We start from the raw sequence: 22,131 nt of genomic DNA on the forward strand, positions 1-22,131 counted from the left end.
ACGCCTGAGGGAAGTGTAGCTGCAGCTGCTCCCTCCCTGGCTTTCCTTGCATATCCAGCTTCAGCTCACCTTCCCATCTCTTGTTGCCACCTGGGCAAACACTCTGAGGAGGACACGCTCTCTGCTTGACCTTGAGGCTGAGTGTGTGAAAGGGGTGCTCCCTCTGGTGCCCCCTGGCTTCCGCCGTTCCTCTGATGTGCGCTGTCTAACTCTGGCACCCAGGCTCTTACCCCCAAGCCCTCTGGACTAGCAGTTAGCAGCCTCTGTGTCTGAGTCCTCTGGAACACTGGACTATATTAGCCTGTGGGCGTTGTAGCCATCTCAGCTCTGACCTCTTCACATCCACGGTCTCTCTTCTCTCACTGCACCCTAACTTCGCACTCCAGTTACTCCCTTTACCTGTCAGGCCTTTTCTCTGCCACCACTCTGACATTGCTCCTCTACCTTGACTTACCTTTTCCTGTTCCTACCAATGCCCTTACTTCCTTTGCCTCAAATTCTCCTTGCCACTGGGCTCATCAGGATCTTCTTTACAACTAAACCACTTCCCCCAATTTTCTTCTTTTCCCCCCACTCAATCAACACAGGCATCTGTCACCAGAGCTCCTCTTGCCATCAGTCCCAATCACTCTCTTTCTTTCCTTTCTACTGGGTTTACAGTTACATCACCCCTTTCATTACTAATATTATTCATTTGTGCTTTTTCTTGCTCTTTGATCAGGAGTGCAAGAGGTTTGCTATTTTTTTTATTAACCTTTCAAAGACTGTGTTTTGGTTTTGATAATCATCATTTGTTTTTATTTTCATAATTTCTGGTTTTATCGTCACTATTTTTCTTCTATTTTTTAGTTCATTCTATTACTCATTTTTTGTAACTTCTTGGATAAAACACTTTGCTAATTAATTTACCACCTTTCTTGTTTTCTAACATAAGCAGTCATAAGGATATAGTTATTTTTCTAGTTCTATTGGATTGTATCACTCAAGTTTTCATATGTAGTACATAGTTTCATTTGTATAATATTTTTTATTTTTTAAATGGTCATTGTACAATTTTAATGGTCATAATTTCCATTGTAATTTTTTCTTTAACCCATGGATTATTTATAAGGATGCCTTGTTATTTCAAAACATATGAGAATAGCTATAATTGTATTATTATTATTATTATTACTAATTTTATTTTTTAAAACATGGGCAATCATGTAGTCTATATCATTGTCATTTGTCACAAAGTTCACAATTCAATTTTAGTAAATACTTACATCTGTTCTTCAGTTTTTCCTCCAAAAGAGTTCTTGGTTGCCAGAAATGAGAAAATGTTTCAAAATAGAATATGTATAATTGAATGATCTGAGGTTTCAGCTTTGGCTCATCCTCCTCATGTCTTTCCAACCATTTTGTATACTAATGAAGAGTATTGGAGCACACCCTTAGCTTGCTTTGTGATTCAGTTCACCAACTGCAAACAGATTACAGACAAATAAAAGTTTTCAAATTAGCATTTCCTCTCTGGCACTTGCAGGTATCAGTGACATTTGTCTTTGGATAGAGGTTATGGCGATTTGTGATTGTGCCGAAGAATATAGGTTCAGAATCAGTACTTATTATTGCTGGTGTTAAAGTATGGCAAGTAATATCCTGGTGAATTTATATATTCCCAGTATTTAAACCCTGAGCTAAGCTGGAATCTGAAGACAAGGTCAGGAAAGTCACTCTGTAAAATGGAATCTAAAAAGATTTAATATACAAGGGAAGGGAGTTTTTCAACATACCCTATTTTGTGGTCTTGAGTGCTCTTTTCTGTGAGTCCAAGACGTTACAGCCCTAATTCATATAGACTACAAAGTTAATCTAGTAGTAGTAATCCATCACTATCTATATTAGTCAGGGTTGTACAGAGATACAGAACCGATAGGATGTGTGTGTGGAGAGAGGAAGAGGGAGAGGGAGAGGGAGATTTTATGTAAGAGAGGGAGATTTTATGTAATTGGCTCATGGGATGATAGAGGCTGGCAAGTCCAAAATCTGCTGGGTGGGCCAGCAGGCTGGAGACCCAGCCAAAAGCCAGTGCTGCAGTTCAGTTTGAGTCTGGAGGCTATCTTCTGGCAGATTTCCTTTTTGCTCAGTTTTTTCTATTTAGACCTTCTACTGATTGGACAAGGCCCACCCACATTATGGAGGATGATCTGCTTTTTTCAGAGTCAACAGGTTTAAATGTAAATCTCATCTAGAAACATATACAATAATGTTTGATCAACCAGGAAACATTGTGGCCCAGCCAACTTAACCCATAACGTTAACCATCACACTGCCCAAGTTGGATAGGGGCTGCATTGGGCAGCTGCTAGTATTTTAGTCCCTGGAAAACAAGGGGCCCAAAAAAGTGGCCTGACTTTTAGTCCTAATTGTTTTTCCTCTTAGTTTTGTGACCTTGAGCGGTTTAGTTAACCTCTTAGAGCTTCAGATTCTTTTATCTATACTCATAAAAGGGTAATATGCTAATTAGACCAGATTGATTGGACGTCTTCCGGAAATCTGACGTCCTTCTGGATAAAGCCTGGGCCCAGCCTAGAGGAAGCCGCCTTGGAGGCAGGGAAGCCGCCTGAGGTCCCAGGTGCCTGCTTGGACGGAGCCAGCCTGGGTCCCGGGTGCCTGCGGCTGGACAGAGGGAGGGAAGCCTGGGACCCAGGTGCGGGGGCCGAGGCAGAGGCCATTAGGGGCGATCATGCAGGCAGGCAGGCGAGCGGTTAGGAGCCAGCGGTACGGGATTGCGAGAGGGATGTCCTGCATTGCATGACCTTGCAGTTCCATGCACATGGCCTCTGACCAACTCACTCCTTGTGTTTTTTAGGTCAAATTCAAAGAATCCAACTGGTTGCTGGCCAGCTCCTTTGGTCAGATGGTCCAATCAGCTGTGGTTAAGTGGGAATTGATCATGTAATTTGATAAATTAATCCTTGCAGGAATCTGAGTACAAAATTTAAACTGAAAGGGTCAGTTGGGTGCGCCAAGAAAAGTAACCTACAACTTAGTTGCTAATATGGTTGTGTAGCTGGTCAGTCAATGCACCTCAAAGTGCAGTGCTTGCCTTCTGCTCCTGCATCCCCAGCCCACTGTTTGCCTTTAAATCACAGCGCCTCCAGACTTTCATAGGCTGGTTTCTCCCAAGTGAGAGAAGTCAAGTTTTCGGAGGCTTAGTCCTATGAAATAATAATTATAATACCTAAGGTACAAAGCTTTTAGAAAAACTAATTGAGATGAGTGCAAAGTAATTAGCACATAACAAGTAAATGGTAATAGTTATTTTTTATCAGTGCTAACAGCAACATGTCCGCCAGGAAGTGGTTAAAGAGGAGGTATTTCTACCACAAAGTCAACTCCTTATTTCTGAAATAGGCTTTTCTCTCCACTCCATTTTATTCTACAAGGTCACTGCCATACGGGGTGGCAAAAAAATGATGGATGTATTTATAGCAGTTAGGGAAACTCTATTTTGGATTTGGAGAACTCCCCCCACCTAAAACCTTCTCCTATAATAAAAATTTAAAGTCCTTTCCTTGCCGCTTACCTTCCCCACCCCCCACCCCCAAACCACAGCAGTAATGTCACATTGAGGTTTCTCTCTCTGAGCAAGCACTGCTGTACTAAAACATATTTCTTACTAAATTTTGACTGAAGAGAAAATTATTTCTAAGTCATGCTTTCTCTTTAGCCAAGAAGAATACAGTAATTAAAACATTATTTGTAAACAGGAACAAGGAATAATTTATAGCTGATGTACGATCATTTTATTCTTTCATAACTTACATTTTTATGGGTTTGGATAAAACCTATGAATACTAACTAGCTCTTTATATTCCAGTAAATGAGACTGGTTGGGAGTGAATTGGAGAAGGAAAGTGTGGGGCACATAATTGAAAAATAAGATGGAACGAAGGATTTGAGATGTATGCCTGCCACTGAATCATTTTGTGACTCTAACCAAGTACAACACTTCGTGCTCTGATTCTCCACCTGGATGATTATGATAATATGACTGCCTGGAAAGTATGGCAAACATTCTAAACAAGAGTCTGGAAAATTAGAATCCTTGTTAAACCTGCAACATTTTATCCTTGGTTAATAGAGTTTGTAATATTTGAAGAGCTTTTTTTAATTATAGGGTTTCACCAAATTAATAGTGCTCACACATTGTCTAGCCAAAGAGACAGATGAATGAGTTTACAAAAGCTGAAACACATTTGGCCAAGAAACATATAAAAACAATTAGCATCCTCACTAATAATACAAAAACTGCAAACTAAACAATGAAGTAACATTTTTTTCCACTTTTCAAATTGGAAAAAAATGTAAATAGTCTAATTATATAAATCCAACTTTGGTGATAGTATGGAAAAATGCACACATTACTGGTGAGAACATAAGTTAGTATAGGATTTTCCTCCTTCTCTTCTCTCTCCCTGGTCCCCAGGAGGGTAAAGATGATTCCAGCCTGGGAGTTGACACCCACAGCTGTCGCTACCATCTGTCTAGAAGCTTCCATGACATGGGTATGAGAAGATGGGGGGAGGGTTGTTTTGCTTACACCTATCCATGCTTTGGTGTGAAACACAAACTTAGAAAGAAAGAAAAAACAGTCCCTCTTCATTTCTCCCCCATGGATAATAGTGTATTCAGCAGATAGTAGGAAAAGGTCAAGATCTGGGCCTATTTAAAATAGACCAAGAAAACTGGGGAGGTAAGGAGAAAACTGTGTTTAACTGCTTTAGGGTAAGGCTCCTTCCCCACAACTCACCCTCAACCAGCAGAGCCTTTTCAAGACCCCTCCAGCACTTGCTTCATAGATAACCTCTTTTAGGTTACCTGATATCCATGTACTCAACCCACTAATACGGTATTGGCCCAGTTGAATCCAGAGGAAATGGGACAGGGACAGAAGAGAGAGCAGGGTATGGATCAGGTCTCTGTGGCTTGGCTGTCTGGGGGTAGGCATAATGAAAACAGGGGTGGCCACAAGCCATACCTGAGAGCAACATGAGGTCTCTTTCCATGGACTTCTTGACATGGTCCGGTTCCCCAGTTAGAGCACGCTCATCAATCTTGAGATCATTCTCCTGGATCAGGATTCCATCTGCAGGCAGCAGATTACCTAGTGCACAGAGAGGAATGGGCAGCATGGAAAGAGGAGAGGTGAGAGCCTTTGGCGGGTGGGACCATCCAACCCATCTTAGGGCTGCCCCATGGCTCTACCTCTAGGGCAATGGTCCCAGGAGTATCTGGAAAGCCTTTGAAGGACAACTTTAGCTCTAACACCTGGGACAAAACTTCTTTCCGGGTATCATAAATTCAAACAATTACTGATCCCCAAACACCTTCTCATGGCCTGAATATTATATAATTTTAATCCTAAGATACCCAGGGTACAAGTCTGATGATCTTTTGGGAGAGTTCCAGTTACTTTTTTTTTTTTTAATTTCCTTCCCATAACTTCCTTAAATGCTAATCTAGAAGCCAACACAATTTGGGGTCATATATAGAAGTTTTATTTGGTTCTTTTTACATTTTCTATTTCTTTTATTATACTTAGGTTTTCCTTTAAATTCTTTACCACACATATAATAGCTGTGCTTTAAAGTCCTTATCTGCTAATTTCATCATCTTTGTCATTTCTGCATTTGCTTCTATTAACTGATTTTTCTCCTGTTTATGGTTTATATTTTCTTGTTTCCACATGTATACTATAATAATTTTTTATTAAATAGTGGACATTGTGGGCATTACATAGTTTAGTGTCTCGATTTTTTTGTCTTTCTGTAAATATTCTTAAGTTTCATTCAAGCTAGCAGTTAATTTACTTTCAGATAAGCTTTTTCAGCTTTGTTTGAGTGAGTCTAGAATAGCCTTCACTCTTGGGCTAGATTAGCCTTATCTCTGTAACCTGAAAAATTTGAAAACATTTATTTGCAAAGAAAAAAATGCACCCCTATGTTCATTGCAGCATTTTTCACAGTGTCCAAGACATGGAAACAACCACAGTGTCTTTTGCTAGGTGATTGGATAAAGAAGATGTGGTACATATATACAATAGAATACTAATCAGCCATAAAAAAGATGAAATACTGCCATTTGTGACACATGGATGGATCTTGAGACTATCATGCTAAACGAAATAAGTCAGACAGAAAAAGTTCAGAATCATATGATTTCACTCATAAATGGGATATAAACCTGAAAGCAGCCAATGAACAAACAAGAAAAAAAACACAACCTCATAGACACAGACAATAGTATGGTAGTTACCAGAGGAAGGGGGTTGAGGGGCAGTAATGGGTAAAGGCGGTCAAATATGGTGGTGGAAGAAGATTTGACCCTGGATAGTGGGCACACATTGCAATATACAGATAATGCACCAGAAAATTGTACACTTGAAGCCTATATAATCTTATTAACCCATCTCACCCCAATAAATTTAGTTAAAAATAATATAAACAGACCCACTTTAAAATGGAGTCAGAGCTGTCATCCCAGAGGAATTACCTTGCACATCTTATGTCTCAAATCTTTGGAATGTAAAACAGGGCAAAATAACCTTTGGATTAGACCTAAAGTAGTATGTGTCCCAAAGAACTGTCTGTAAGGATAACAAGAAAGCAGATATTATGACTACCAAACTGAAAATTTAACTGTGTTAGCTTATTGGCACCCATATAAACGCCTTATTTCTATTGATGTAATTGTTCCCCTTCCTTTTCTCATAAATAACCCTTGTCTTTGTCTTCTAATTGGACCACTGTTTGGGTTTCTGCCTGAAACAGTGCTTTCCTATTCTTCTTTTTAAAAAAATTTTAAATAAATGCTTGATGCCTCTCACTTTGGCCTTTTATTTTTAGGATAACATCTCTAAAGAGTGGCCTTTCTGAGGTCTCTTTACAAAATGCCCAGGTGTTTAATAAGGTTTCTCCATTCCAATTGGTAAAATATTAAATGTTTCCTGACTCTATTCAAGCTCTAGGAGTTGTTCAACCTATAGTTCTCCCAGTAGTTGTTATTTAATCAGTTTCATAAAGTCTATCCTTAAAGCTACACCAAAGATTCAAGGAGACCTTATGAATATTTCTCTGCCATGCAAACTTAATTGCCTCAATCTCTCTTAATTTCAATTTTTTTCCTCGTCAGTTACCACAAGTACCGTATTCTGTGTGGCTTTCTTCTATCCCGTCTTCAGGTAAATACCCCCAGAAAGAAATCTTCGGAAATCTTGGGGTCATTTTATTTGTTTTCCTTCTTTCCAGGATTACAGTCTTACTGTACCTATTGTCCAATGTCTGAAAACATTTATTTCATAAATTTGGTCCAGTTTTCTATCATTTGTGGTAGGAATGTAAGTCTGGTACAGCTACTTATTTATGGCTGAATCACTCATAACATTTTAGAAATGTAACCTTTCTATGGAATAATAAAATGCATACTAAAATGCATAAATGTTAAGTACAGCTTGATGAATTTTCATTAATTGAAAACACTGGTGTAATCAACACCCAGATCAAGGAGAACATTAATAGAGCTCCAGAAGCCCTCTAGTGACCCTTTCCAAACATTAATATCACCTAAGGATAAGCAATCTCATAACTTCTATTACCATATATTATTTTTGTCTGTTTTTTAAACATTATATAAGTGGAATCATGTAGTATACAATTTGTGCAACTGACTTTTTTCACTCAATTTTATGATTGTGAGATTCATCCATGTTTTATGCGCAGTTGAAGTTTGTTCATTCTCTGTCCTGTGTACTATTCCACTATGTGAATATTCTAAAACTTATTCATCCTGTGAACATTCTTATATATGTCTTTTGGTGAACATAGGAATACATTTCTGTTGCATATACACCTCGGAGTTGAATTATTGGGTTAACCTACAACCACTACATTTATATAATTAGTCCCGACATTTCTGAATTCCAGACTTACATATCCAAATATGTTTGATATCTCCATTTATAAGCACCTCAAATTTAACCTATCCCAACCATTTTCTCTACCTTCTATGTAAATGTCTTCTTAACCCATCTAGTTACTTAAGGAGTCATCCTTAATGCTCCTCTTTTCTTTACGCTTCTCAGCAAACCAATCAATCTATTAGGTCCCTTGGATTCCACCTCTGATTTTGACATGTCTCAAAATTATCCATCTCTTTATGTCTCTACTGCCGTTACCCTAGTTCAAGCCATCATCATCTCTGGCCTCGACTAACATAATTGCCTCCAAACTGGCCTTCCAGCCATCCCTCTTGCCCTCTTCAAAACGATTCCCCACAAACAGCCTGAGTGAGCTTTAAGTATGTAAATCAGATCTCTATTAGCTGCCCAATGACCTTAGGATACATTCCAAAATACAGTCTAAAATTTATAATGTGGCCAATAAGGGCCTGCATAGTCTGGCCTTTGCCTCACCTCAGCCCAAACTTGCTTCCTACACCCCAACCACACTGACTTCCTTTCAGTTCCTAGAACACACCAAGTTCCCTCATGCCCCCCAAATCTCACATGTAATGTTCCCTTGGCCTTTAACATTCTTAAAGACTATTTCATGTGCCTGGAGCTTAAAAGGCACTTCTTCCAAGAGCTTTTTTGATAATCCAGAATTAACCCATCATCGCATCCAGTAATTTTTCTTCATAGTAATGGTCATAATTTATAATCTTATAATGATTTATGGTTTAACGTTTCTTGCTCCTGTTATACTTTAGACTCCATCTAGTGTTATGTTCACTCCTGTAACTCAGTGCCTAACACGGTGCTTGGTACATGGTAAACAAGTAGTAAGTGCTTGTTTAATCATGCATGGCAGGTGCAAAGGCTGGAAGGGGCCGCGTGAGAAACAAACTGCTTCCCGAACCAGGCAGGAGGCAGAAGAGGTTCGTCTTATTTGTGAGGGACAGCATGCACAGTCAGTACCGGGAGTTCATCATCTCTTCCTACAGGTGCTTGGGAAACTGCCAATCTCTCCGGGAGGGGGCGGGACTACCTCGGCCCCAGGAGGGGGCGGGTTAGTGTGTCCTTCCCAGAGAACCTGATTGGCTGGGCGTGCTGAGGGAAAGGGGGCGGGGCTCGATCCCGCCGGGAGCCGGCCACGTCGGACGCCTGGCTGCCCCGCGCAAAGGCCACGCCCTGTTCCCACAATGCACTGCAGGCCGCGTCATTCGGCGCGGCTGGTCCCAGCTCGACAGGTACGCACTGGCCCCTCCCAGTCTTCGTTTCTTCCCTCTCGGGGTCGCTCAAACCCCTGGCCGGCCGCTCCCCTCCATTTCCCCGCCTCCCCGCACGGCCCTGGCCCTTGCCTGCGTATCTACAGACCAATTCCAGGGCAGGAACCCAGCCCGTGCCGTGGGGGCGGGAGCCGGGTGTGGTTGGAACCACGGAGCACGGGAGGAGCGGGATTGCGGGGACTCCGTCCCCTTCGACTTGCGGGGTCTTTGATGCCGCGTGGGCGGCGGTTGCCCCCGGGCTGACCTTCCGTGGGTACGGTATAGCCGCGGCCGGGGTCCGACGGGGCGGGACAGTCGCCCTGGGATGTCAGCGGCGGAGGGCATTCCTTGGCGCCCAGGTGTCGGAAACCCCGCGATCCACCCAGGCTGCTTAGATGCCCCCGAGAGTTTGACGTGGCGTTTTCCATTCCTTTTAGGCAGGGTGGGATTCGAATCGGGCGCTAAATTTGCGTTTTCTGGGGATTGAATGAGCACTGAGCCCGGAGATTTGCCCGCGCTGGCCCTCAGAAACCTCATCGGGCCTTGTTATTGGCATTTTGGGAACGATGTGCATAGAGACCTGAGCAGTTGGCTGGACAGATGGAAAAGGGCTGCAAAATAAAAGACTGAGCCACAGCCGGCTTGACTCTCTCTGCCAGTGAGAGCAGTGTTGGGCTTTTCTGGTGCGCCGGAGTTCCCTGGGTCGTCCCTCGGGGGTGGTTGGCCGCTGGAGAACCAGTCCTTTCTGTGCCTGTTGAGCCGAGGCAAAGCACAGGGCCGATGACTCAGCCGCTGGACTGGAGATGCTGGGATCCCAGCTCACAGGTGGAACAGCCACTGTTAAAACTCCCTGAATGACGTTACTGGCATTTGCTCATGTGCTGACATTATAAGGCAGTGGTTCTCAACCTTGCCTGCACATTAGAATCACCTGGGGATCTTTTTAAAATCTTGATTTCTGGGCCTCAGAGGGTCAGGATTTTAAAAAGATTCCCAGGTGATTCTAATGTGCAGCCAAGGTTGAGAACCACTGTTATAAGGGATTAGGCAGTATCTTGAACAGTACCTATGAGGTACTGGTTTATGAGGGCTGTAGTTCAGTAATTGAATCTGACATCTGTGACCATACCCTAAGTTAATGGGACATCTGGACATTTCCTGTGTTGAGAACCCAGGGTCTCAGTTTAGTGCTTCTTTTGGTGTATGATTTTTAAAAATCTAGGTATATTTTATATTGGTGTATGAAAGACGCCCAGCTCTCTTATTAAAGCAGGGGTGGTGGTGCTGTGACCTTCCTCTCCATGTAGTTGAATAAGAAGCTTGGATATGTTGAGAGGCAATGCCTCAGAGGGTGGTTAGAGTTGGGCCTGAGTTTAAATCGATCACTTGCTAGTTTGGGGACTGAATACATTAACCTTTCTGAGCTTGAATTTCCTCAAAGGTAAAATGGATCTGATAATACCTACCTCACAGGTTATTGGAAGACTTCCATGAGGTGATGTGTATAAAACACCTGGTAACTCGAGGGTAGTCAGTTTAATAATAATAATAATTAATAATAATAATAATAGCCAACGCTTAATATTGCACTTTAAGTCTGCAAGGCAGTGCTTCAGGTTCTTTACATGTTCCTGTAAGGTAGATACTATTAGTTTCTTTAAAATAATTCTATGAGATATATACTGTTAGTAACCACACTTTATAGGTGAGGAAATTGGGTATAGAAAGGCATAGTTAGTACATGGTTGAGCCAGTTTTGGAATCCAGGCAATCTAGTTCCAGAGTTCATCCTGTTAATTACTATACAGCCTCTTAAAGAAAACGTAAGCTGGTCTTTTATTATTATTTCAAAATGAGTAGCTAGATAGTTTCTGTATCACTGGGTTCTTGCCCCTTGTTGGTTTTAGGTGACTGGTGTAGCACAGTGATGTAGAGATAGAAGAAACTTAGGTTTAAGCACCAGTTCTGCTATATAGTAGCAGAGTGACATTGAGAAAGGGAGCCTTCATTTCCTCATCTTTAAAATGAAGGCTATCCCTACTCACTGTAAACTATGAGGTGCTACACAAATGTTCGGGATTGACACGTTTGTGCATGTATTTGGGGCTCTGTTCCTAGATGTGGTGATAATCTACTCTGGAGCCTGAGGTCTTAAACATACTGTTCAGTGCAAGCTCCTATAATAGGAGTATCAAAAGCTGCTGGAGAGGTTGGGGGTGGGACAAGTTGCAAAATATATTCTGCTTACCCTTGGTAACCTTAACATTTTTCTTCTCTAAACTGTTTCCCAAATGTCTTCCTGTTAATGCATGGCTGTATAAAGAACTTCCCTTTTCACTTAATCTTGCTCCCACCCTGTGCATCACAGTTAGTATAGCTTTCTTTCCAAATAAACCCCTCTCCCAATTCTCACAGATCTGTTAGCACTTTTACTGAAAATAATATGTACCACGGTAGTGTTTACCAAATTCTGGTCCCATCAGATATGCAAGATAATTTGAGTAGTAGGCAGATGAACATTAAAAAAATAATAATTCTTCAAAATTTTCACACACTCATATTTGAAACCCCAAAAGTTCTTTATTTTAATCTATTAAGTTGGGAGAAAATCCTGGCACATTAACACTGATTTCACAGATACTATTGGTAAGGGTAGGGCAAAAAATAAATCAATTGAAAGACATATTAGGTAGATAAATAGTACAGGTGGGATATAGATATGGTAAGAATTCTGAAAATGGTACTTGGATGACTGAAGTTTGGGAAATAATGAACTAAAATAAAATATGAGCAATTAGCCCTAACTGGTTTGGCTCAGTAGATAGAGCTTTGGCCTGCGGACTAAAAGGTCCCAGGTTTGATTCCGGTCAAGGGCATGTACCTTGGTTGCGGGCACATCCCCAGTCAGGGGCATGCAGGAGGCAGCTGATCGATGATTCTCTCTCATCAATGCTTCTAACTCTCTATACCTCTCCCTTCCTCTCTATAAAATATCAATAAAATATATTTTTAAAACATGATTAACCCAATATAAATGTTTTTATCGTAAAAGAGGTATATATGAAAGCATCTTGCTAGAAAATAGATATAAAGTATACTTACACATTGGGTTTTATTTATTACTTTTGAGAGGTTGCCTTCCTGGTACCTAGGGCCCACGGTCATTACCCCAGAAGGTTCTGAGGAAGAGAGGTCAGCATCTTGTTATCTTGGATCTAAAAGGTTGCTAACCACTGCTAGAGTAGTTTGGCATTGTGGGACTTTTTTTTCCTCAGCCTTTACATAAATATTTACCTAGACCTACCTTGGGCTTTTTCCTCTACAATTTCCATTGGGGAGAGAATATATAGTTCAGTACTCAGATTCTCTGTGACTTTTCTGCTGCTGTCTAAGGCATATGCAGTATTTTTCCTGTGTAAAAGATGAGGGAAAATGGACCAGGGGCCTAAAAATGTATCTATGGCCCTTGTAGAACTACCATTGCTCCTAAATTTTCCCATGCAAGTGTTTTAACCTCTTGCTTTCCCCAATTCCCACTGGGCCTTCCTTGGTTTTCCCAACCACCACCTTGCCTACATTCTATGGGTACTCTAATTCTAGGTTGGCCTTGATGTGGACAGATTCCTCTTTCTGTTAGCACAGTCCAGATTATATGAGAGTGATTTTTTTTTCCCCAAGGAAGTGCATTAAGAATCCATGCTAAAAAGAAAAGGGGGGGAGCAGGGAATGTTAATATTGAGTTGATAGAGGAGAGATTGCTTATTCTAAGATTATGGAAGTCTGTCTGCAAGTTAGTCAAGCCTGGCATTGCTCATTGGACAATCATCCCAGTTTCTTTTCCTACTTAACTGGTTTGGATGGTAGGTCAAATGACTGAAGAAGAAACGTTTCTGTCTCAGAAAAATCTGATCTACTGATAATTCTCTGACAACCTCTTAAGAATTTTGACAGGGAATATCACTGCTGTATTGTATTAGCCTAAAGGTGTGTATAAGGAATATCTGAAACACAAATTGTCTAGCTAGTTTTACAGTTAGTAAAGTGGTAATCAATGCATCTTGCATTGTGTTTGCTCTTTTAATCTGAATTTCTTTAATTCTGGATTGATGCCTCTTTTTAAAAAAATATATTTTTATTGATTTCAGAGAGAAAGGGAAAGGGAGAAAGAGATACAGAAGCATCAATGATGAGAGAGAATCATCAATTGGCTGCCTCCTGCACACCCTACACTGGGGATCGAGCCTGCAACCTGGGCATACTGCTGGGGTCCAATCCCAGCAGGTCCAGGGATCCCCAAAGGTGTGGACGGAGTCGGCGAAGAATGAATGACATGGAAACTGGTTTCAGTTCATCAGCATAGCGAGGTTCTCCCTCCAGGATCTCCAGTGAAGTTCTGGTCAGGATCTCCAGCGAAGTTCTGGTTAGGAACTCCAACCAAGTTCTGGTCAGGATCTCCAACCAAGTTCTGGTGCCATGTTCTCTCGCTAGGTTCTCCAGCCAGGTTCTCCAGGTTCTCCAGCCAGGTTCAGTCACCAGGTTCTTTAGCCAGGTTCTATCCAGGTTCTTTTGCCATGTTCTGTCTAGGTTCTCCAGTGAAGTTCTGTAGCCAGGTTCTATCCAGGTTCTTTTGCCATGTTCTGTCTAGGTTCTCCAGTGAAGTTCTGTAGCCAGGTTCTGTCCAGGATCTTTTGCCATGTTCTCTGGCTAGGATCTGGTTAGGATCTAATGAGGATCTGATGAGGGTCTGATGGGGATCTGATGATTATTGTCTTGTTACATCCGTATTTATACCAGCCGATTTTAATCCTGTCAATTTCTATTACAAAGGTTAGGGCGTTTCTTATCTCCATTCCAGGGAGTAAAGATTATGTAGCTTAACTACCCGCCTGACACTTAATTAAGGGGTTGTATCCCCTCCCTAACCTCAGGGAAAAATCCCTACCTGGGGAAACAACCTTTCTCAGAGAGGTGACCTTGGTTAAAACACATGGCACTAAGGAGAGCAAACATATTAAGAACAATATGCTATATATGCCAGGTCCCTTGAAACACATGCTGTGCAGATGTTTCTTCTCTGCAGCAACTGTGTCAAGCAGCAAGGATGGACCGGCTCCCAGCACTGACTAGGAATTGAACTGTGACCTTCTGGTTCATATTGATGCTCAACCACTGAGCCACACCGGCCAGGTTGGATTGTTGCTTCTTGATGGTAGGAACTATGTATTCCTAATGTCTGGCATAGTCCCGGGCATACAGTATGGACTGTTAAAAAATAAAACTTGAAGATGTAATTGGCTTTATTAAGTTAGTCATGAATACAGCTGCATACTGTCTAGCAACTAGTAGAGTGCTCTGAAGGGTTGTACAAAATGGAATGTTTTTAGAGGCAAAAGGAGGGTTGGGACTAAGAAGTTAAGAGTGGCTTATGTTAGTCGAGGACAGGCAGGGGGGCTCTTACCTGGCAGAACAACCTCACTTATGTGGATCAGGAAATTCCAGACTGATTGGTTTAAAATTATACTCCTGGGAGATTCTGAAACTAAAATCAGGGTGGGTATTTAATCTAGCTTTTGGTATCATGGGCTTTTAGCACAAGTGAGCACTTATGGGCCTGTGGCTTTTCTTTTTAACAGTACTCAATAAATGTTCGTTGAGTGAACGGACCTTACAGGTTGTTACTCTTTTCTCAGTATATGTTTTAGGAAGTATGAATCTTATCTTTTTGTCTTTTAAGTCATGAAGAAAGTGAAAGGGCGAGGGCTAGGCCCTCCACCTTGCTCCAGGGTAAGGGCTAGGCCCTCCACCTTGCCCCAGGGTAAGGGCTACACCCTCCACCTTGCCCCAGAGTAAGGGCTACGCCCTCCACCTTGCCCCAGGGTAAGGGCTACGCCCTCCACCTTGCCCCAGGGTAAGTGCTCCATCTTACTTTGGCCACATGCTTGGCAAGGAGCTTCTTCCCGGAAGTCTAAGCCTCTGCTAGCCACACCCAGGAACAAGACACAGACTTGTGCCTGGCCAATTGGCAGAGCACAGTCCTTTCTCCTCCCCTTCCTCCAACTCCCCCTATATAATCGGTCTCCACACAGAGTTATCTCTCTCTCTGCTTCCTGCTGCTGTGTCGGCAAGGTGGGGGAGCCGAGCTAGCTCGAATAAAGATTCTTATGCTTTTGCATCGGACATGGCTGGCTCCCTGATGTGGTTTCTTGGGGATCCTGAAATCTGGGCATAACATTTGGGGGCTCGTCCGGGATTCCCAAGACCATCCAGGGACCCCCAGTTCGAAGAGTCTGACTGGCCGCAGTAAGTGTCTGTGTGTTGTGTATTCTGTTCTGTGTGATATATGTTATCTCTAAGGGACTTTTCCTGTATCTGGAGGAATGGCTTCTAGATGGTACTCACCATCAAAACTCGGACTGGCTAAGGGTTCGAATCTGACCTATCTTTTAAAAAAGGTAGAAGAGAAGCATTCCTAGGCAGTTTTCTACTGCCTCTGTTCAGGGACTTGTTCTGTATCTGTTCTGTGTGAGCTCACTTCTGAAATCTGTAATCGCCCACAATGATCTAAGTGGACGCACAGGGGGATCAAGGGCGGGAGGAGTCGGGGGACGCCTCAACCCTCCATCTGGAGGGGTGTAGTTTTGCTTCCGCGGAGTCGGAAGGTCTGTAGGAACCCCCTCAATCTGAGAATCTGAGACGAGGCGGGTCGCTCCCGCCGGTTTGGCGTAAGGCCATCGTCTAGTTGCTTCCATGGAGTTGGAAGGATGTTCTTTGGGGCCCTCTGTTTGTCTGTGTCTGTGTTTTTCTGTTTTCTGTGGACTTACTGGACGGATGTTATGGGACGGACTCAGACTGCTCCTTTGGATATTGTGATTGATCATTTCAAGGAGATTGGGGGAGGCTGTAGAGCTCCCTCAGGAGTTGGGAAGTTGTTATTGTTTAAACTCTGAGTGAATGTCTAGTGAAAGTGTGTGAGTGTGGAGGGAGGGGGCCTGCCCTCTCCCCTCCTTTGTGTGGCTCCACGACTTCGGTCAGGTGGGTATCTAAATGAGGATCTGTGAAAACAGGTCACCCCCTCCCCAAGTAAATGTGTCTGGGATTTCTGTGCATGTGTAGAGAGAAAAGCTGGCTTAAAACTAATGCGCGCACTGTCCGATTTTGGATAGAGTTTTGAGCTAGAGTCTCTGCAGATGTGCAGGATGGAGCCCAAGACTGATCATTTACCCCCCCCCCAAAAAAAGGGATGCTAGCTAGATTCTAGACTGATTGAGAAATGCTGAATATTTTGACTTGCCAGATAAAAGTTTAAGGTTCGGATTGAATTGGGAAAATTTGTGTAATTCTGGTAACTAAATGCCTTTGCTTATTGGTCCTGATTTGCAAAAAAAAAGTGTAGACTATTTTTAAGCTAATCTCTTAAATCTAGAAAACCCTGCTTTCCTTAAACTAAGGGCAATTAAAGGGTATATGTTCCCTCCCTAAACAAAAGTTAAATAGCTTATGTCAAAGTCTTAAAAGGGACTGATAGCAGTAATCCAATTTCTAAAGTATTATTTCAGGTAGAAACTGGTTTCATACTGGGCTTAGAGGGCACATTTTTCCTTTGCCTGGGAGGGACGGCATAGCTGTCCCAGGATCAGAGGGCTCCAGCTAACTTGCAACTCAGTGTTCGGGAGACCCAGGATATGCCTAAGTTTAACTTAGGTTACCCAAGGACTCTAGGTAATGTGTTTACCCACAGCTGTGGTTTGGATTGCATGCTGTCTCTGCTTCTGTAAATTGATCTGTTCTTATTGCTTAAATATGTATCCTTGTTAAATTTGAATGTATTGTTAATCTGAGGAATGTTAATTATTTACATGTCACCTAAAAATTAAGGCTAAAAGTTTTAACTAACTGAAAAGCATGGCTTTGGTGTGATGGGAGGAAAGAAATTTTGAATGGATGGTAGGCCAGTAAGCTGGAACTGGTCACTGGTGGTGGATTGTGAGAAGGGCTGGACACTGCCTAACTTCTCCTTCCTTGGTACCCCTGAAACATCAGAGGGTACTTCTGGCCTTGATTTTCTTGGTTTTTGGTTTTGGGTTTGTTTGTTTGTTTGTGGTGAAAACCGTTTCTATCTCAATGAGACATAGGTCAAGAATCCAGTCCTGGGATGTGGGAAAGGCCCCCACATCTGTTCCTGTCAGGCCCCCATGAGGGGACTTGAGCGATGTTCCTGTTATCAGCTCAAGAGCCCAAGACTGTAAAAATACTTGTTCACTGAAAAGGTGTAAGTGTAAATGTTTATTTGATGTTTGTAAGCATCCCTGTTTGTTTGCTGGGAACTTTGATTTGCTATGTAATATTCTGTGCTGGGTTGGGATTTTGGAATTCTGGGGTAGATTTAAAAGGTATTTGTGGATTTTCTAGTCTGATTGGGACATTTAAGGGTGGGGCTCACAGTTCCTCAGGGCAGAGATTTCATGGGCCCTTCCCCCTGCCTGTGAAAGGAAGGCAACGGGCCCTAGAATCTGTACGAGACCAGCCCAACCCCAACTCCTCCTCATCAGCACAGACCAGGAGATTAGGTCTACAGCAGAAGGCACCGCCAGGAGACCCTCGAGCCACGTTGGAAGGGTCCCTACACTGTGGTGCTGACGACCCCCACCGCTCGCAAGGTAGACGGCATCGCGACCTGGGTCCATCTTTGATCCGGGAAGACTTCGTCACCAAATGGAGCGTCGATCGAGATCAACGCAACCCGCTCAAGCTCAAGCTACGGCATGCTCGACCTGCCTGATGCTGGTAACATTGCTCGCGATCACTTCTGCTGCCGGGAGCCCCCACAATACTGTGTAATAGACTGAGATGATGCCTGCATCTTCATGGACATGGCTCCAAAAAGACAAGGACAATTCATAGGAAGATCAAGAATAGGCTTTAGTAGGATTTGGCTGCCTGAAGCAGCCATGATGCCAATATTATGTTTCATTGTATTGATATGTTATATTGACCTTTGATTCTCTTGCAGGTTTGAATGTATGTTGACTGTCCTGGAAGGGGACTGTGTGGGGTGAACCCCAAGAGTAGAGGGTGTCTGGCTGCCAAGAGGGCAGGTGCCCAACTGGGCAGGGAAGGGTGCCCATCAGGTTTTGGTCTCTGTTGAGAGACAGTTGATGGTTGGCAGCCTGTATATTGTCTTGCAGGCCTGCGTAACCATGCCCATGTCAGGGGTAGTACAAACCTCAACTGTAGAAAGCTGGGAAAGGCCTGTTTGGAATAGAAGGTCTAAGCCATGGTTATGCATAGAAAGAAAGTTTAATGCCAACAGTTATGTTTTGTTATAACTCCATGAAAAGGAATTGGCAAGGAAAAATCAGAAAATCTTAGAGCAGATCAGTATGTTTTTCTCCTTACATAATTCCTCTGAAATATTGGCAATGCTAAATAAGTCATGGCAATACATTTCTTTGCATAGATTCAATAAGACTGGTTCCTAATAGTGGTTTTATTAATGGAAAACTTTGACTGGAGTATCATGTTTTAAAGAGCCCTGTCTGAGCTCTAAAGACTTGAAGCCAGTAAAAATGCCATGAAGAAAGCCTGGTATCCTGCTTGGAAGCCCTGAAGATGGCTGGCGCTGGAGCGTCAGGCCCATGCCCTACCATCACTGGCGGTTGGTAAGAGTAGAAGGGGAGCAGTAGGGATGCCTCTGCATCCCTGTGGAACCCCCACACACTCTGGGCCGCAACAAGTAGGGGGGCTACTGAGATGGGCTTAAAGCCTGGAGCGTGGGCTCAGGTGGAGTTGCTACAGGTGAGGGATTCACCTAACTCAGCAGATACTGCAGGCGGGCCTGATGGCAGCTGGGTGGCGCGGCTTCCTGGCCCTACGGGGCACATTAAGATTCAACCATGAGATTCCAGCAAAGGTAGTCAGTTACCATTCTTGTTGTGTTTATGCAAACATCAGGACAGTAGATAAATTAATCTTGATTTGGCTTTTTGATAGCCATGGAGGAATTTTAAGAAGAAAAATCCTATTTCAATAGAAGTTGTTAAAGCTAAAATGGTTTCTTTCCCTTCCACCAGACCATTTGTTAAGATATGCCCAGTACGGGCCTCTAGCAACGGTGGAATAGAAAAGCAGTCCGTCTCATGATTGAGCCGGAAGTTCCAAGACAAAGGGGGGAATGAAAGGGCGAGGGCTAGGCCCTCCACCTTGCTCCAGGGTAAGGGCTAGGCCCTCCACCTTGCCCCAGGGTAAGGGCTACACCCTCCACCTTGCCCCAGAGTAAGGGCTACGCCCTCCACCTTGCCCCAGGGTAAGGGCTACGCCCTCCACCTTGCCCCAGGGTAAGTGCTCCATCTTACCTTGGCCACATGCTTGGCAAGAAGCTTCTTCCCGGAAGTCTAAGCCTCTGCTAGCCACACCCAGGAACAAGACACAGACTTGTGCCTGGCCAATCGGCAGAGCACAGTCCTTTCTCCTCCCCTTCCTCCAACTCCCCCTATATAATCGGTCTCCACACAGAGTTATCTCTCTCTCTGCTTCCTGCTGCTGTGTCGGCAAGGTGGGGGAGCCGAGCTAGCTCGAATAAAGACTCTTATGCTTTTGCATCGGACATGGCTGGCTCCCTGATGTGGTTTCTTGGGGATCCTGAAATCTGGGCATAACAGAAAGGAATAACTTTAAAGATTACATGAAAGTTGTCACCCTGTAATAAAGATAATTTCTAATATTTCTGTTGGGAACCTAAAAAGGTCAGGCATGAAAGAATACAGTTTATTTTTAAAAATATATATATATTTTATTGATTTTTTTTTTTTTACAGAGAGGAAGGGAGAGGGATAGAGAGTTAGAAACATCGATGAGAGAGAAACATCAATCAGCTGCCTCCTGCACACTCCCTACTGGGGATGTGCCCGCAACCAAGGTACATGCCCTTGACCGGAATCGAACCTGGGACCCTTCAGTCCACAGGCCGATGCTCTATCCACTGAACCAAACTGGTTACTGGTTAGGGCAGAATACAGTTTACTTTTATTTTATTTATTTTTCTTAAAAATTTTTAAATTGATATTTAGAAGGTGAAGGGGGTGGGGGGCGAGGGGAGAGAGAGAGAGAGAGAAAGAAAGAGAAACAATCGGAGAGTTGCCTCCATCAAATGCCCCAACCACGCCCCGAACCTGCAACCTGGGTATGTGCTCTGACCGAGAATCAAACTCACCACCTTTTGGTGAACAGGACGACGCTCCAAAGAACCAAGCCATATTGGCCATTGCCAGTCTACTTTTAAATACTGAGTATATGGGTGTTTGGAAACTATCATTACAACCCTTTCCTCGTGTTATCGGAGTAGTCCTTGTGTTGCAGTATATTTCTGTAAAATATAAAAGTTTTACATTTAAATAATAAATGTTTAGGAGTATGAAATGACATTTTCCTGCTTTCTTAAGCTAAATGTTGCAACTGTGGTTTAATTAAATAAAACATGGTAACACTTTTTAAAAGGGATTATAATATAGCTTTTATCCCTTGAGAAATCGCAGTTTTCTCTTGCTGCTGCTTTTAGAAAAGAAATTAGTTGAATAGGGACAAAAATGATTTTATCCACCTGGTCGGTGTGGCTCAGTGGTTGAGTACTGACCTATGAACCAGGAGGTCACAGTTGATTCCTGGTCAGGGCACATGCCTGGGTTGCAGGCTCGACCTACAGTAGGGAGCGTGCAGGAGGCAGCCGATCAATGATTCTCGCCATTGATGTTTCTGTCTCTCTCTCTCCCTTTCCCTTCCTCTCTGAAATCAATAAAAAAAAAAATTAAAAAAATTTTTTTTATCCAAATCATTTATGTCATGTTGGAACTTTAAAGAATCCATTATGGTAAAGGCTAATTTAATTCCTGCTGGGTTTTTTCCCTTTTAAGTAAATTATAGAGGAGAAAAATATAAAGGGTAATGACATATTAATACCTAGCTATTCCTGTCATTTCCTCATGAAAACAGGAAAAGGGGGGAGTAAGTATAATGCATTAGCATTATTATTTGGGTTAATGTTTATTGTCAATCAGTTACCATCGTCAATGGGCAGTCAGATTTTGACTTCACACAGCAATAAAAATTAGGGATTCCTGATTTCCAAACTCAGTACCAGTTGGTTTTCTATACCATTTTCGATATATTACTAACTCAATTTTTCATTTTGGAATGAGATAAAATTGACCCACGTGAACTGGGTGGGTAAAGACTAAATTACTCTCTGAGATATAATGTCATGAAATTGTTACCAGATTTTTTTCAGTTTCCAATTGCCCCGACTACTGGTGAAAGAGAAGCATTCAGTGGGGTAGTGCTCTGATGGCCTAACAGAAAACAGTTATCACTTAATTTCACACTGTCAACATGTTTAATTCAATGTTTTTCAAAGTATGATCTTTAGACAATAGCATAGTAATTACCTGGGGAACTTGTTAAAAATGGGAAGATTCTCAAGTCCCATTCCGCAATGGATCAGAATATTTTGGAGGTTGGCCCAGAAATCAACATTTCTAACCAAACTACCAGTGATTTTTTATATAAGCTAAAATTTGAGAACTGCGTATTTTTTCAAATCAAAGTTTGACTATTTACTTGATTTCTTTCAAACCCACGCCTATGTAGACCTTTTATTTATTTTTATAAGGCATGATCAGAATGTAATAAGAGAGGCTATTATGATTTACGTTCTGGTAAAAAGATTGAAGATAGTATTAAAACCATTAATTCCTTTAGCTTTGAGATTTACTGTAAATAATATTTTTTTCTGGGTATAAAAGTAAGATGTGCCCATTGTGAAATATTATGAAAATTTAGGAAATTATAAAATGATAACCATCATACTGTTTCCTGGAGATAAGCATT

At 42.4% G+C, this 22,131-nt stretch overlaps 1 protein-coding gene across 2 annotated transcripts in view; it reads left to right on the forward strand.

Annotated features, from left to right (window-relative positions):
• The first annotated feature begins 9,204 nt into the window (after window positions 1-9,204).
• SEC22A (SEC22 homolog A, vesicle trafficking protein) overlaps window positions 9,205-22,131 on the forward strand; it is a 54,598-nt gene continuing 41,671 nt past the window's right edge. For both annotated transcript variants that reach the window (XM_070406348.1, XM_070406347.1), the window contains exon 1: window positions 9,205-9,234. The gene's annotated coding sequence lies outside the window, so the exon portion shown is untranslated. The remainder of the gene's footprint in view (window positions 9,235-22,131) is intronic.

The sequence above is a fragment of the Myotis yumanensis genome, unplaced genomic scaffold (genome assembly GCF_028538775.1).
Source record: "Myotis yumanensis isolate MYYU_CA2020_CCGP unplaced genomic scaffold, mMyoYum1.0.hap1 SCAF_2, whole genome shotgun sequence".
NCBI lineage: Eukaryota > Metazoa > Chordata > Mammalia > Chiroptera > Vespertilionidae > Myotis > Myotis yumanensis.